The 17,603-nt window shown below is 42.0% G+C and overlaps 1 protein-coding gene and 1 long non-coding RNA gene across 3 annotated transcripts in view; both read left to right on the top strand.

The window, feature by feature from the left end:
* The first annotated feature begins 843 nt into the window (after window positions 1-843).
* Window positions 844-5,230, top strand: LOC111260029 (uncharacterized). The gene is made up of 2 exons (XR_002679993.2): window positions 844-1,542; window positions 2,172-5,230. It is a non-coding gene; the product is annotated as an uncharacterized LOC111260029 (long non-coding RNA).
* A 3,313-nt stretch (window positions 5,231-8,543) lies between these two features.
* LOC111260034 (uncharacterized) overlaps window positions 8,544-17,603 on the top strand; it is a 10,702-nt gene continuing 1,642 nt past the window's right edge. The window contains exon 1 of one of the 2 annotated variants that reach the window (XM_022832507.2): window positions 8,544-9,416. The gene's annotated coding sequence lies outside the window, so the exon portion shown is untranslated. Of the gene's footprint in view, window positions 9,417-14,185; window positions 14,297-17,603 lie in introns of those variants that run through there. The other variant, XM_022832506.2, reaches the window with a different exon arrangement.

Here is a 17,603-nt window from a genome sequence, read left to right as displayed (position 1 = left end):
AGAGTCATTCCTAAATCGGTGCATTGCAATGCTAGATTAAAAACTTACATATATATATATATATATATATAATGTCACCAACGAGACACGGAATTTGTCATCGAAAAATGAAAAGAAATAAACATAGAAATGAATCATCGAGACTTGATTGCTTGATACAGAATGAAGCGCAGGTAAGGTGAACTATTTGCAGGCATAGAACATTGTAACCATATGTATCATATAAATTCAATTTTGATTGTCTCCAAACAATTTTCAGTCAGTGATGGACAGTCAACTTCCAACTTGCAACGGAAATTGACGTCTACTTTGGAATGTTACATTATCTACCAGTTGTTGCTTCGTCTGTTCGTGAGCTGATGAGAAGAATCCATTAAGAACCAGCTTGATTTGTCCTCGTTTCATTAATTCGCTCCGCCTTAATGTAATACGTACTATCATCCATCAAAGTACCTCTATAGAGTTGTTTACACATCTATCCTTTGTTCCAGTACGTACATATTACATAGATATCTCTTAGCTGACGACGTATTTGTTCTATCTATTGGCATTTGGGTGGAGTTTTACTATATTAAATTTAACTTAATTTCCCCTTCTCACATAATCACCCGTTGACCTCGATGTACAACGCCGGTATTCTGTGGCGGCTATTTCTACTACTGCTACTAGGCTTATGGCACAAATGATCGCGTTACACATAGCTGGCTACCCTTTTTGATTGGCTGGCTGACGAGAGGAGCGGTAGGGTCACCATTACGTGAGCGGCGGCCGGCCGGCTCCCGTGACGCTGACAGAAAGTTATTTCTTTTTTCGTGTCGTCTTCTCCTCGAAGTCGTAATCAGCAACAGGATAACAAGCAGGGCGTCGGGTCACAATAATATGACCATGCCGAGAATCACCGTTCGTTCTCATGGAAACGCTATAGATCTGTTTCGAGGCGGTGAGGAGGCGTATCGCGGCGTGCTACCAATACACAAGTATTCAGATACGGCCGCGCTTGAGTGGAATCCATCGTGGAACCGTGGCCAATCGAGAGCTGCTGAAAACGGCGACAGAATGCAGGAATTTGAGTTTTGTCGGTAGCCGGGCTTGGGTGATCAGCTTGCCTGGCGATTCCCTAGCGAAGGCAATCGCCATACATCCTGTGCTTCGTAATAGTCGTCAGTGACGTCGAGCAGAGCTGAGTCACTAACTATAACGATCTGTACTATTTGCGGCGTACTTAGATCAGTTCAACTATAGTCTATGTTGTTGCTATCCCTAATCTCGGTGGCTTTGCAGAGATCCTATCTATGCGCTGCGATGGAACTACCGGCACACAAACACTCACTTGTACATTCAAGACTATTCACCCCAATCGGTGAAGCTCGATCGTCGTAGATAGTTTTCGGATCAACACTGGCGAGAATCGAGAGCGATGCTATCGTCGACGAAACATCGCTGGGGCACGTATCGCTCCCTGGCGAAAACTAGTCAGCAAAATCTTCGTGATCTCAGTCACCGGAATGGTCGGCTGATAAACAGAAGTCAGCGAACGCAGAGGTATGTCCTTCACAACAGTAACAGCAACAAAAACAACAACGAATTTCTGGATTTTCATCGATTGATCGATACCGCAATCTCGCCAAAGATGATTTCCAACGAAAGCCACTGGTATTCATAAATAAAAGAAAAATGCGGTGGAGATATAGCAACAATGGAAATTATTTAGTGAATGATCAATTCTTTCGCAAAAAATTTCCCAGCCAGGAACATCTGCTGCAGTATGCCCTCGCTTGATTCGTGGTCAAAATCGGCGCTGACGTTACCGAACAATCTGGTCCTCTTTAAAAAAATCTATTCTAGCCTGACGCTAACCTAATTGCCTGAAAGTAGTAGAGGATAGCCTAAAGCTGCGAGATATAAAAGGCTTCTCTTTCTTTTTCTTACGGTGCGACCGTAACGTCGCTCATTCTAAATAAATAACCAGTACAGGGTATTTCTGCTCACTGTTAAAACCATGGTTTGCATCTTTAATGGCTTCAAAGGACGCCATATATATATACATATATATATATATATATAACGTCCTTTTCCTGTCAGTAATTCTTTGTATTTTCATTCCCTTCCATCTAATAGTACAATGAGCCTCATCTGTTACCCTGAAGCCTTTCGCTTCTGTTGTTTTTCAGACTATTCGATTAAGCGGAGCCCTGCGGACGAGCAACTAGCTGGCTAAAACTATGACCTTCGAAAGCTGAAACACATGGGAGATTTTCCTTGTTTAACGATTCCCTCATAACAAATAATCGTGCTCTTACTTGTTACGAACGTTAGGTCATAAACTCCGCCATGTCGCTGCAGTGCGTGTTCGATCATCGTAAATGGTGGAGGCGTCGTCGATGTACGGTAGCGTGATACGACAGTACGTTTTCAAACGTATTTAAAGCATTTAACAGGTAGTGCGTAAAATCCTAACGAAGGCAAAGAAGGAACGTAAAGTAACCTGTGATGCCTAGAAGTTTCGTCTCCACCATTTACTACCGTTAGCTAACTGCAATATTCATTTGATGCCTGAACTCAATGAAGAGGCAGATGAGAGACAGCGATCAAAAGAAGATTAAATGTACCACAGGAGATTTTGTTGCTCGAAGACTTATTCGAATTTTCGTAGACATTCCGAACGAGATTACTGCTCAACCATTACATGGCATAGTGACTGAACCGTTAATAGAAGAGCTTTTTGTAATCGTTTGTCGGATGTCAGCATCTCTGTGGATCTGTACCTACGTATAGGGCTTGAACCAGGAGGTGGAGACACAGTGTCTTTTGCTATTGCTGCTGAGTCAATTGGACAGCGCTTATTTTGAAGCTACCGACTTAGATGTTCCTCGTGTTAAACGCAAGCAACAACACGTATACAAGGTGATCTACCTATTTTCAACATTAGGACAAAACTGAATCCCACTTCCGACGACCGAGCGCAACTGAGAGATTATCGCCAACAATATTAATGAAATTCATATTTCGCCGACTTTTCCAATATTTTCCTCGAGCAAAAGTTCCTCATTGAACATTGTAACGATAGGCGTGAGATGCGCGTGCTCTACGTCATAGCCACATAAACTCTCCCTGTGTATCCCTCTAACTTTGCCCCATATTGGCTAGGTTTGCCTAAAATTATGCATTAGGCTCTCTCTACCTTGTTTACTGGTTTGCGTCGAAATTGAGTTCGTGATGAGAAGTACTTTTAAACTATTTTTATTAAAGCATTTTCCAATTGATCTCGTTTAAGCTTCTACTATGTAATACAAATATTCTAAACTTGTATTGTTGATATGTGCAACTAGTATATAGCAATGTTACATGTGATCAATCAGTACGGATAAAATAAGAGTTTAACACATATTCCAATAATAATCGAAATCGGGCCTGATTTTATCCTTTAGACTATATCTATGTATACACATATATATTTGACAAATATATAAAAAAAGATTCAAACCTGCAAGAGATTTTACTCCATATATGCTCGTGTAGATTGCACCTACGACAAAAAAGTGTTTCTTAAAAGCGTGGTAAAAAATAAGGTCTCGCTATATTTCTGAGGGACGCCACAAGAATCCTCTACAGTAAAACTAAAAGTTGTTTAAGATGCCGAGAAACTAAGTACGATTAAATGCAGTCTTGGCCGCGAACTATACTTACTTTAAGTTTCATACAAAAGGCTATTTGTCGTGGAGTTAGCTACGCAATCAATAGGCAAATACATAGTCTTAATGGATGGCCGATAAACGTGCATAGATCCGTTATTAACGTGGCGTTTCAGTAATGTTGTAAACGTCTAGAGCCACACAGATATTCAGGACTTCTTCGCATCGGTACGATCGCAGCAATGACATTAACTGCGAAAAATTTTACTTTACATATATATACATAAAGTATGATGTATGTATAAAGTGCTTCCGGCATAATGGTCATGCTCGCGGATGCTGAAGACGTAGAAAAAAGGAACGGACACATTAAGGACCAAAGCTGACTTGAACGGTCCGCTGAAATTTGAGTGAGTCGAGACGAACGTGGGAGCTAAAATTGAACGTGTGCTGTAACGACGGGCTCTAAGTTGAAACTTCTCGACCCACCCATCACGTACGTCAGCTGCGTGCTTCAGTAATAGTTAGCCGACTTTCCAGCAAAGGCCTATTGACTTACATAAACATGGCTAGTAAGCCAGTTCACATTCACACGACAGTCAGCCTCTGTTGGCTGTTTTCTCTGCGCGGGTTTAAAAAGTCAGCCCCGTATCGCTTTATAGGTACAATAGTTTGTCTTCGCAAAACTAATGCATGAAAGCTTTTATCCGTTCGAATAGATTCAAACAGGTTATCCCAAACGAGCTTCGTTCTTACCGACTCACATTTCGTATAATGAAGATCATTAATGATACATCATCATTCGATGATTGAAACGGCATAAATACATAGTGCAATGACGTCTTTTAGCTGTGACGCTCGAACGGTGTTGCCTAAGGTTTCGGTTAACATATTTATTATTATTGTTATTATCACAACTAATTATTGTTTGTCTAATTATCTGATACTTCAGATTGTCATGTTCTACGAAATCGAACTTGTTAGCGGTTGATACAGTCGTCGGTAGGAGTTCAGCTCGCCCAGCCATGGCCTTTTTATAGTCATCATTTCAAAGAATCCATAAATATTTAGAACAAGCTCTCTGTCTACACTTGAGAATGTAGAAGTCGTAAAACGTGTAACGATGATTCACCACCATCAATGCAGTTGCGTTTCATCAATTTATCTTTTTCCCGGCGCCATCTAAAATACATACCCATGGAACAATCAGATACAGCCATTATTTGTGACCAACTGCGGCGCTCGCTGTGACCTCACTGGTCGAGGCTAGCTTGAGAAACAGCAATGGCCTTTGTATAGAAATCTCCCGACGGTACAGCATCAATGAGACACAATGTGAAAACTATTTCATTATAACATAATAACGTATAATAGACGGATATCCTGGTAATTATATGAGTATTAACCAAGCTCTGTTCCAATGAATGTTTATGTAAATGTTTTGTGAACTGGCAAATTTCGTCCACGACACTCCTTGGTCCGGCAATCCTGTTGATAATGTCAGGTATCCCTGGCAAAACCGTCCCAAAAGCGATCGATGCATGTCGACGTCAAGCCTCAGTATAATAAAAAAAGACAAAGCTAGAATTCGTCATTCATTGCGGTTTATATTGTTTTGGCTTCTTTGTAATTTTATGTTTTGTCTTACCGAGGTATATAAACTTGTTCCTCGTATAACGGGTAGCTGTACATCCGGCAAAGTGCTAACTGGTTTTGCTGAAAATGTAGGATCGCAGGCCTAGGTGATTTATTAAATCGTCTACCGAAAAAAAAAAAGACTGTCCAAAAATCAACTTAGATTATTGTTACGCATTTGTATATAAATAGGGTTTAATGTTTTATAAGTAATCTATAAGTACAATGCGCTCATTAATAGAGTGCCCGATCTGCCGCTGGCGAACGACTGACCTAAAAGTGATATATCCGTAACATAATTACACTGAATTCAAAATGTCATTATTGGAAACCGACAACGTACCTGTAACTAGTTTATATAATCGTTTGTGAAAAAAATTTATATTATAGATGCAATGAAAATAGCAAAAAATTAAAAAAAAAAACTGTTTGCTTTTAAATTCTCCAAACAGATTTAAATAAAAATGTCATTCAAAATGCACAGCGCCATACACTTAGTAGATACCGTGAAAAACAAGGGACATTGGTTATAATCTATCTTACTGTACCATATCCACTTACTGCTATATATTACACTTTGTCGTTCAAATAATAACAACCCGATATAACACAAGCTCTTATTTGTTTAACCTGCGCTAGCGTCGACTGTTGTTGCATCACGATAGTAATCGTACGAAGTGGATGAAATACCGGTTGAGGTCCTACCTCTGGCCCTTGTCACTTGCGCCTATTATTAAAACCCGGGTTCTGCATTGATGCCACCGCCAGACCTCTGCTCTCGCTTCTCTTCTTTTATTCAGCCAGTTCCAACAAAAAACGCTAAACGACAATATCTGAGGACACTACGGCGCCATGACTCATCAGGTACATTGTTACAGTGTTGGAGACGAACAGGAGGTTGCAGGCCCAGAAGGGACGGGCCTGGAGGGCGGAAACGACGATGTGTTCCACTGTTTTTAATGAAGTCTTCTTCAACACTTGGATTCGCCTTTGCGCCTTTCGATCGGCGTGAGTGTTACATGGCGTCCGCTAGGGAGCGCTACAGTCTTTACGGTGACCTCGTCTTCGAGTGCGCAAACTCCTCTTTCACTTTCCTTCCCTCTTTCGTTGTCGTCCTCTCCTTTAGCGTGGCGTTGTGTGACTCCAGATTACTCCGCACGGAATGCAGGAGTGGCCTTAGATGCCAAAATTGCCTGTGTGAGGGGTTGTTAGAATGCTGCTGGCGTCTCCCACTTGCGCGAGCAATAGACGGTAACGGCGCGAACGTCGACAACACGAACAACGGAAATTTCTTACGCTCATTGAACTCATTCACGGCTCTCATGAGCCCGGCCAAGCTTAAGCCATGTTGGAGAAATGCGATAATATATATTGCGTCAACTAGAAAATATGACTACTGGTGCAGTGTCGCAATTGCGCTTAACCTCATTGAATTATTGTTTGACTAAGTATTTTGGTAAGGAGGCAAATAAGGCGAAAAAAACTAGCATGATGTAATTTTATTCTTGTATTTTTGATTATTTCATCTACCACCCCCATAGACATTACTAGATGTAGTTTTGTCAAGGCACCATACGGAAGAAAAAATTCATTGGTCCAAGGGTCCATTCGTCGAATTGCAGTAGCTCGTCGGAAGCGCCGCCAAACCCCTTAATGTCCGTCTCCGTAAAAACGTTTCGTACGCACGTGTCACTTCTGTAACTCAAAGCCCTAATACAAAAGACCGGCATAAAAGTGTAGTCCAAAGTAGAGTTTAGTAGCGGTGTTCTCTAGGGCGACGTCGGACAAGTCGGTTGGAGGACTGAGTCCCATCCGATACGACCCACCCGCAAATAGTCCATTGGGAGGTAGTCGTCTTACAGTTCGTGAACATCAACGAGACAGTGGAGACAGTATGGAGAACGATATGGACGGGGATTGGATAAGGCTACGGGGAAGAGGAAATAATCGGAAGGGGAGGGTAGATGAGGCCGACTTAAACGGGTGGTGCGCTCGGCATCTAGTAAGTAGCTGCTTCCTTTTTGTAAGTTGGAATGGAAGCGGCGAACGTGACAAAAACTCCGGCTACTTCGGCCGTTTGTTGTGGCGCTACCAATGCGGGCGAAAAGGGGGGAATGGGCCGTTTGCGAAACCCCGAAGCTTATGTGTCGCCAGTTGTCTTCGCAGCATGGACTTCGGCTGATGCGTTAGCAATGGCTTAGAAATTGTCTGCACTTTCGCAACAGACCCAGAACGAGTTAAAAAATGAGGATATGAAAGCAGCAGAAGCAGGACACATGTAGTTGTATATCAGCCAGCACCACTGCATCTTCTCCCAACATTACAACTGTCAGTCGTTTCAGCGTTGTCGGTAGCTGCACCACCAAATTATTTTTAGCGAGTACTGAACTGACGATAAACGCCACCCCCTTCGTTGTAAAAAGCTTGTATATCCTTTTCTCACCTGCACTCTCCTAAGCGACACGTGCGTCGTATAGCAGTCGACAACAAGGCTTCCGCCTAGCGTCAATGTTTAACTGTACCCTGTCCCCAGGTACCCCGCGGTACTTCACCACCTGTCTTGGTATTGGTCGGCAACTACGATTTGCGGTTATGCAAAGCAGTAATCGTTGTGTGCATGGGGGGGGGGGGGGGGGTCAAGTGTTATGCGTTTACGGGGTTCAGATATTTGCTTGCTTTGTCTGCCGTCTCCTTCGGCGTAGTCTGGCTTCCCTCCATTTCCGAAGGCCGCCGCATGTTTAGCTCTCAACAACTTTTGGGGTAATCAGGTACCCAGGGAAGGCCGGTGGAACTAATCAGATCGCACACATACAAGACGCAATGTTTATTAGGGGGACGCTTGAAAGGGACGCATAACGACAGTGTGGAGAACCGACTGTCGAACGTGTCGCTATTGGCACCGGTCCTGACAGATCCCTCACTTGCCCACCAACTGATAGAAATAAAAGCAGCATCAGCAGTGAGCAGATGAACTGAGTTGTGTGCTGCCGTAGCCAGCAGTGCAGTGGAGCTTTAGAACCCGCCATCGGCCCTCCGCCTGAGTAGCTAGACTGCGTTGGGGACTACTCGGTGTCCATGTAGCCCACAGAACAAGATCGCCGGGCATAGCAAGGGGTTTCGTTAGGTTGCTACCGGGCCGCCGTTTGGTTGGACCCTTCGCAGTGGCTCCACAGCAGCCCTCCCTCTCAAAAGCTGTGTTGGGTGACCCTCTCTTCTTTTTCAGGCGACGCTTCCATTAAGGAAGTACGGGACGTGTGGGGTAGCAGGTAGCAGGCACCAGGCTAGCGAACGACGGAAGCCGATTGGGTTGCGAGTGGGTCGCGGACAACGAAATGAGAGATCAACGTTCGTGACCACTGGCTGTGCTGTATTCTTCGTTGCGTACTGTTGTCGTATTACGAGAGGGGTCTGCAACAACGATGATCTAGTGAGGCGGAAGTCTGTGTTCCATTCGTTCCCATTATGGAGCTGAGTGTAGTAACGCAGGGATCTCGTGAAGATTAAGCAGGAGCTTGTGGATTGCGCCAAGGTTCGACATCGATGTAGCATTTTTACAATGGCGTTGTCTCAACGCATCGCATCGTGTGGACGTTTTCGCATGGACAACAACAGGAAACAGAAGATGTAAAGATTTATTAGTGAGTGAGGCGTACTGTACAGTTATTAAACGTTCTATGCTGCGGATGCTGATTGTAAATAGTTACGCTGAATAATAGGATCGAATCAAATCACAAGTGGTGTTATTGCTACTAAAGGTGCAAGCCGATGATACGATGGGAAACGTTACTCAAATTGCTCGCCCTAACTTTCATGGTGTTACCAACAGCTACAAGCAGGTGCCGAAAGATTCCTATCATGTTAGACTAGATTTGTAGGCTATCAGGTGCGGTTGTATCACCTCTGAAGCCCGCAGTGAAATAAGCGGATTGTCGTTTAAGTCATTATCCTGCAAGTTACAGTATTGTCTTGCTGAACGTATCTAAGTGCTTCCCAAAGTGTCACTTTTGTACGAGTGTGCTTGGTGTGCATTTTCTGACGGGGATTGCGTCTAAACGAAACCCGAGGCAGCGGAATGAACGTTGGTTGTTGGGGCTGGCATGAACGAGTGGCGTTATAGCCCGAGGAGTCGATCAGCGCAAAAAGACGCTGGTAAGTACCATAGTAAAATGGTCGAGCCATTGGTGAGATCCTCTCGCAAGCGTGTTGTCCGAGGTGGCTGCATCGTCGACTGCCGTGATAACAAAATTGCAGCGACTGGTCCTACCGCAATAGTCGGTCAATGTTTGTCATTCAGAGCACCGTCAAGATATATAATAGCACCCTAACATGAATCTTTTCCGCTTAAATAGAAATTTATGTGGTGTAGGTCACTTTTGCGAGCGTGTGTCAGTATCGAGTTCAACGAGCTAACTGCTGCTGAGTGCTGGCTTCAAATCTTTTCGTTATTTTTTTACGATATTTTAAGCAGACACATCCAAGCTTTGCCCGAGTGGTACGTGCAGCCTTAGAAACCCTTATGGTAAAAAAGACCAGCCGGGTCTGCACAGCCCCTTTATTGTGAAATTTCGTTGTAAAATGGGATACAAGAACGAAATCGTGCTCTATGCGAATAGCTTCTCAAAGCGCTGTTATCACTATCAAAAAGAATTCCGATATCGATCCGAGGAGACGAATAATTCAAAACACGAAACCCGCAATCCACAACTCGTTGGAGACAATGAAATGAAAAATATACCCTATAGCCCCCCCCCCCCCCGCATAGTAGCCCTATGCGTTTGTTGCTGCTATCCATCAGTCTATGGATTCCGAGGGTCTACCGGTTCGATCTTTCTCATCTCCACTTTCCACCATTCCTTTTCACCTATCCGCCTACCAACTCTACAACTCTATAACTATATCACATCGAATCGCTCAAGGAACGTGTGAACCCGGCCGACTTAGTACACACGTCTTTTTCTCTAGAAGACCGACGCCGACGATATCGGGACAGGGCGACAGAACCAGCAATCAACAGTCGTTCCGAAGACGAAAGAACGAACGGGAGTTTCCTTTTACCATTCCTTCTTCCTTCTTATGGTCTTTCTTCTCGCCACTGCCCCTATTTGCCCCACAACCTCGGTTGTAAGATGCTAAAATTGGAGCTGCTGGGAACCTCGATCCGGCTAGACAGTAGGTGGTACGTTGAGTCGTCGTGATCGCTCGTACGTTTGTGGTACATCCAGCGTACTGAGCAGAGTCGTCATTCTATTCAGCTCCACTGAATGCCAGATTAGTTCCGCCCATGAGGTTTCCGCAGCCGCGAAATCTCACTGCCCAAGGAAAAAAGAAGGTATACATACGGGTTTTTTTTCAGGGAAGGAGGAACTCACCCGCACTATTTCAACGGACAAATACAGTAAAGCAGGTCACAATAACCTAAAGCAATGCAGCAAAAAGAGACAGACAGAGCGAGTTTTCGTCGCTGGCCTCGGGCGATACAAAGCTGTTTCCAGAGTCGGCACTGAGGGCGCTGTTCGTGGGACCTCTGAAAGCCGTCCGCCCACTATCCAGACGTCAGTCGTAGCGACGCCAGCGGCAGAGGCAGCACATATCATCAGGGCTCCTGGGCGAACCCTCAGTTCTTTCACAATCCGTTAGTAAACCTCTGTATCTCTAGCGTCTGCCGTCCTTGCTTCAAGATAACCCATGAATTGACAGGATTCGCACCGTTCCATAGCTGCTGAAACTCTCGTAATATAAGAAACGCCTAAGCAGAACATATAGCTAGATAAAAGATAAATAACCTGTATTTTTATTAGCGTATTTCATATGCATCGACACTTATTTTCAACGATTTAGACGAGCACTACGTGGGAAGCTTCTAAGATAAGTTTTACTACGCAGTCTACCGAACCTAAAAAGCCTAGCCTAATTCCATAATCGTATGTACTCCACGGCGCACTATGGTGCCGTATGAAGATTCTAACGTAAGATTCTACGTAACTTGACGTTTCCTTGATGTTTCACTAATAACAATGGCAAACTAATCGATAACGCAAATTTCGATGCCTCAAAAACAATTGTTGACACATCTGATCAATCCACTTTAACTTGATGGCGTTATTTGCTGTGGACATTTGAATACATTCACTAATTATTAGAACTTTGTCTTGTCCAGTTTGAATTTTGGCCGACATAAACATTCAGTGTTACGGCATGCCTATATATTCGATCCTGTTCATTGATATTCTAAGTAATAGATTTTCGTCTATGCAATAACGCCATTGCGCACGCGATTTCTATATAAACGTAAGACATAAGCTAAATATATAGCCCTGTCGATGTCGTCGTTGTAAGTGACCACTTCTAGCCTAATGTAAGTTCTCTGCCATTCAAAGTTACGGATCATCTACAACATATGAATAGAAGTCAGTGACGGCTGATTTGATTTCAGCGTGTGCTGATATCGTAATTCCTTGGAAAAATCAAGACGCAAGCAATTTCATCTACAAAAGTGTTGCCGAAGAACGTAGTCAGTGGGGATTTATTTGTGGACGCTACAGCCATACGTCAGTCTCAGGTGTAAAGGGGAGTTTTCAGCAGAAATAGATCAAGACTTGATTCCACATTAAACAAACGACGGATGTCCACGAAGCGGCGAAACGTTACAGAGAAATCATTATATTGACCACTTTCAAAAATTAGAATTCAAGTAAATGTTTCTATATTCTGAATATAGTATTACTAAGGGAGATATGTGCCATTTTGATAAATGCTCTTTAACCATTTCTCTGGTGCCACCATAGAACTTCCTTCGATGGTTTGGCGCATCCCTCAAAATAAAAGCCAAATTAAAACAACTACGAGTGTACCAAAATATATCATATTTATGGGGGATAGACAATGCCATTTCGTTTTACTATTTCCGGTAGATTTTTTTCAATAGTTTGTTGTAGAAGCCCGAATTAGTCGTTTTGCGCAAGTGGCAGCAGCAGCAGCTTACAATGCTTTTCACGTAGCATCACTTCCTTTGGCATCAGCCTGAGCTTTGCCAAATCTGGAACACTTTCTTTAGTTTGCACGTTATTATCGTATGTGACCCACTTTTATCACCTGAAATCGTTAGATGGCTCGATTCTGTAATGTGTCGTAAATCTTTTGCATCGATTCATGTGATACTCAAACATTTAGAGTTTTTTTTAATTAAGTTAACTTTCGTCAATGTTTGTTTGATGGTGGTTCAATCCCTTGATGATACCGTGCTCACCTTTCATAGTAATTTTACTTTAATTTTTGCTATTAATTGGTCGACCACTACGGCGAGCATCTCTCGCATCGAAATTTCTAAAACTAACGCGATAGAACGATTTTTATACCGCTTGTCGCGATAACACATCTTGACTATAAAAAGCACGAGTTTTTTTATGGCCTTGGGCAGGATTTGTACTTTTATCGTGGTCAAAATTGGTTAAATAAATCGATTTTGTAAAAAAAAAAACATCACTCAGCTTCAAAGCGTTCTATTTTAAGTCTGAATGAAGAAACTCTAACGATTTTAACACACCTGCTACTGCCGGATTTTAGCCTTCGAGTGACACAAACGCCGGCCCGGCCCGATCCGACCCGACCCGACGCAACCCACATTACGTCACATACGACGCATACGTACTTTAGAGTAATATAGATGAAAAACAATCAGTATCTTTTCAGCAACCCAATATTAAATTGTTCTTCTTAAATTTTACTGCTTTATATATATATATATATATATATATAGACACTTTTGTTGTTAAGTTATCGTATGTATAAGTCCAAAAATTACTGATATTTTCAAAGCTCTTTACACTTACGTATCCTTTAAAAATATCGGTAGATGAGATATTTAAAGCAAATCAACTCTTCCATCTCCAGAAACAGAATCCTACAACCGTAAGATAGTTAGAAAAGAAATAATTTTCTATAGTCGGTTTCGTCGAACACTTGACGTCTTCTAGTTTTATAGATCCTTAATAACCTTACGGAAATCAAACTGTTTACCTAAAAATCATTGTTGTTTTCTGAAGTTCGGGGGATCTGATTTGAGATAGCTGCCGAATGACTCTCTGCGGATCATATACACAACGAGGTTCATACAGTCGGGAATTTCAAATCTGCCCCACGACTTAACATACAACACGCATACAGCATTCGTTGACCGGTTTAACAAAAGTCACAATTTTTTTGTTCCTCTAAAGTCCCCTAATCCTCCTGCATGGAACGCCACCAGCTGCTAAATTAAGCAATTTTTTCACCATATGAAGCTAATTTTCATGGTTACTAAGCGAATTGTTGCCTTAAGACGTCTTAAAATATAGAAGTATCAATCACAGATTGTCTCCACTTCTTCTAAAGTAAAACTTTCAATTAATGCCTTTCTCTTTTCCCGAAAAAGAGTATTTTTATTATGCGTTTACCATGAATGGTTATTGCGCCTCTACGATCCTGAAGCGTCTTAGCTCGGTTCGAACAAGCGTCATCCCTAAGACGTCGTTACCATCGCCAAATGTGTGAGACAATGGTTTTTCGGGCAATGGTAAAATGAATCTAGTGATTTTTAGTACTGTTTGTGCGTAAGCGTGAAAACGCTATCAAGAAAGTGTTGTACCAAGGAAAACTGGTTTTGGTGAAAGGTATAGAGGACGTCGCATCGATCCTAATACAAATGAACTGGAAGCATCTTGGGAAACAGTTTTTTTTTCCAACGGAATGAATTTGTGAAGCATTTAAATGCAAAAATGGCATTATTTTCGCGGGATTTTGACTCAAATCGATTACTTTTTAAAGCGGTCTAAAATACCTATGAAGGATAACAAAATTTTACCTTTTTATTCAGGTACACGGAATAACCGCAATGGGTAACAGATTAGGAAAAGGACGGTGACAACTTAATTGCTTCAAGTTCTATTGGCTAAGTTACGTACTATGTCAGACGACTACGAAAAGAAAAGTGTTTGCGGCTGGTTTTTATCTCGAGGCCATCTTACGTGTCTCTAACTTCAGTAGACAGACAGGTAACCATTGCGCCATTTAGGGTCTTTCAAGCTGCTTTAAAGTTACAGGAGAGTTTGGTGAAATGACTGAGTTACTGTATCTAAACAAGGGAGGCAAGGTCGCCGAACAATTGAAGCAACTTAGTTAGACTACTAGGATAGTGTAATGAAATAAAGCACGTACCTAACGGAATAGGTCAGATAATACGGATATTATTTAAAATATACGGGTGTGAAGATTTGTAATGGAGCAAAACGTATAACTGTAACAAGCTAACGCTGCAGGATCCCTGCAGCAGGACAGGAGAATAACGGCATTAAGTTCAAGTTCAGTACTCGCCTCAGATTCGGTCTGATTAGAGTGCACGAATGATGTTGAACAACGTCCCTTTTGCATAATTAGCGCGGATGATGCGCGAGCAAAGAGTGACTGGATCTCGATGCCCATAGATAAACGTATTTACATGCGTAGTGCTATTCTCCACTATCGAAACTCTGTGAAAACAGCCGTTGGCTCCTGATATTTATAGAGCGGAACTATAAACGTATGCTATAAATTCTAGGTCAGAAATGCACTGTCCTGCCAAGCAAGCTATGGTGTTACCTTGTATACATGCTATCTCAAACCAGCAGAAATCTCTATTAGTTGTATGTGGAGAGTTGTGAGATTTTTTTAGACTCGCATAAACTGATATTCGGCCGTATACTAAATGCTCTGAAGTTACTTCAGGGTAGTCTATTTTTATTCAACTGGAATGGCAATACGCACTTTCAGTCTGTGTATGACGAAAGGGAATACACTGATCAGGAGCAAACTGTTGTTCCATCTATAAGGTCAGCGGCTTCAAGCCTCCGTACATACACTGTTATAAAGTGACCGTCGTCATTCATCCGGCTAGCCAGTGTACCAACGCCCTTAATAAGCCGTTCATCTGTAAATGTTAGAAAAAAAATACGACCAACAAAATATTATTCGGCTTTTTTGTAGATTCTAATGCCGGACCGTAAATCTCTTTCTATATATACAAGGGAAGTTTAATTTCGAAAATTTTGAAATTATTTTTTGGAAAACTGGCGGTTTTTGTTGTATACATGTATATATGTGCTCGGTGATTTCCATAATTTTGTATTGATTTTTCTGCAAGCATTGTTCGCCGATTAGATAGATAACAATAGCGAACATGATGTGGTTATCTAGGTATAGCGAAGCTAAGCTTGACGGTGGTTATACATAGGTATGTTTCGGATCTGGATCACAAAATTAGACGACAGAAAGTTTTTCTACTCTGTAGATAGGTTTAAATATTGAGTCATGTAGCTATCTAGAAGTAGCATGTGCTTTCTGCTGACTAGCCAGATAAACAAGTGATCTTTTTAACAAATTCGAAGCTGTTTCTGCACGTAAAAAAGGACCCTGACTTTTGGCATCTAGCTAGTACTGGCCACAGATAGCATATTGCATGGTCTGTGAACTCATTACCGAATATTAGCAAGAGCAATCATATTAACCGTAGGCATATCAAGAGATTTGTATCATACGAACGCTGTACATACATGCATACGCGTGCAGCAAAACATCAAAGAGCCAATTCTGCATTAGGTACGCTTTGTATGAAGTGACACTCCTTCCTCATCTCTTTTAGGGTACAGTTCCTCTAGTTCCTGTGTATTGTATAACATAGTCAAATTGAGCTGAGCTACTTCGTTCGAGTCGAGAACTGCGACCCTTGACCCAGACTCGTGTTCATAATGCTGCCGATTTTTTCGCTGTCTGCCCAGATCTAGCCTGAATCATCTAGGCCCTCCTGTAGCGTCGGTCGAAGCGACCGATTGCGTTCCGTACAGTGTCATCCCTGTGGAGTGTTACCTTTGAGTCTTGCCTAAACAATGGGGACAGCCACCAAGTGGTTTCTGGAGTAATGATTTCTGAATATTATTGCTGCAACACAAAAGACGTGTAGGGTTATCAAACAATGCCCCAAAGGCCGAGCACAGTTCGCGATCAAAAAGGATGGACCTTTTGCAAACCGTCGAAGCCAGTACTAACTCCACAGGTATTGGTTGCTTAGTGTGGCCTATCTATTGCCTATCACGGCAAGGCAAAATTCGGCTAACAACAAATCCCAAAGGGAATAATCTGTCACAGCGCTATTAATATTACTATTATTACAGTACAGAATAAGCTTTTCATTGAGTCAAGTGCTTTTTCAAGTAAAGCCTACATTTTTGCCGATTGCAGGCCTAATCGCCCTAACCCGTAAGTCGACATTCTACACCACACCAAGCGATGTGTGGTCCTGTTATTGAATTCAGTTTTCTCTACATTAAACTCCTTTCTACTGCAAGCGAAATAACAAACGCTTTGTCCCTCTTCCATTTTTTTTGCGGCGACTGACTGCACACGGCTGGTAATGCCAGGACAACGAACGTACAATAACGCAGTGAAACGACTGCGTCGATACCAGTATATTACTCGGTTGTTCATTCAGCTTACCTCGAGAGCCGTTCATCTTGCCGGTCTCAAATGATCCGTCCTCCGTCGTGCGGGAAAACGTACAGGTGTGGATCCATGCGCACCTCGCATGCTGGCCACCAATTTTATATATATATATATATATACATATGTAGTGGAAGGATCGCTAGACATGGTATGGCGATCAAATACAGCCGTATTTGCGTCCGAGTCATTGATGCCAGCGTCTTTTAGGCTCGATAAGCTTGACAAAGCATAATAACAGAGTATTGGTGCAATGTTGTATTTTCCCCAAGCGTTCAACGGTCTCTTTGTGAGTTTACTCAGTTTACGAGAAGGGAGCAGAATAAGGCTAGATTAGCGTAAAGAAGGAAGAAAATAGGATAACTGGTCAGCGACTGATATTTTTGCTGCAAAATACTACAGCACCCGAAATCGATATTGGGATATTATCATATTGCAGTCTTACAAAAGCGGTTATTGTAAACGGTTGAACCCATTCTAAAGAGCGAATCGTGACGACCGTGTTGGGAGTAGCAATTAGTAAAATTACCGTTTCAACGCAAGCAACCTTTCACCTAGGTGCGACAAATTAAAACTATTATGTATCCATACACATATAGAAAGACGATAGTTTTTTTTTATAGGATCCTCTATATAGATCAAAACGGTCAAGCTATTAAGGATGTTAATAAATGATAACAATAACGTATGGTTAAATCATAACAAAAATATAGGAGATATTTTGTTACTGATAATCATATATATATATATATATATATATATATATATATATATATATATATATGTATTTTTTTTTTCACAGCGTATTACTGTAATTTTATATTTGAATTA

This window comes from Varroa jacobsoni, unplaced genomic scaffold (assembly GCF_002532875.2).
Source record: "Varroa jacobsoni isolate VJ856 unplaced genomic scaffold, vjacob_1.0 scaffold_392, whole genome shotgun sequence".
Taxonomy (NCBI): Eukaryota; Metazoa; Arthropoda; class Arachnida; order Mesostigmata; family Varroidae; genus Varroa; species Varroa jacobsoni.
The sequence above is the reverse complement of the archived record's forward strand: the minus strand, read 5'-3'. Positions and strand labels throughout refer to the sequence as shown.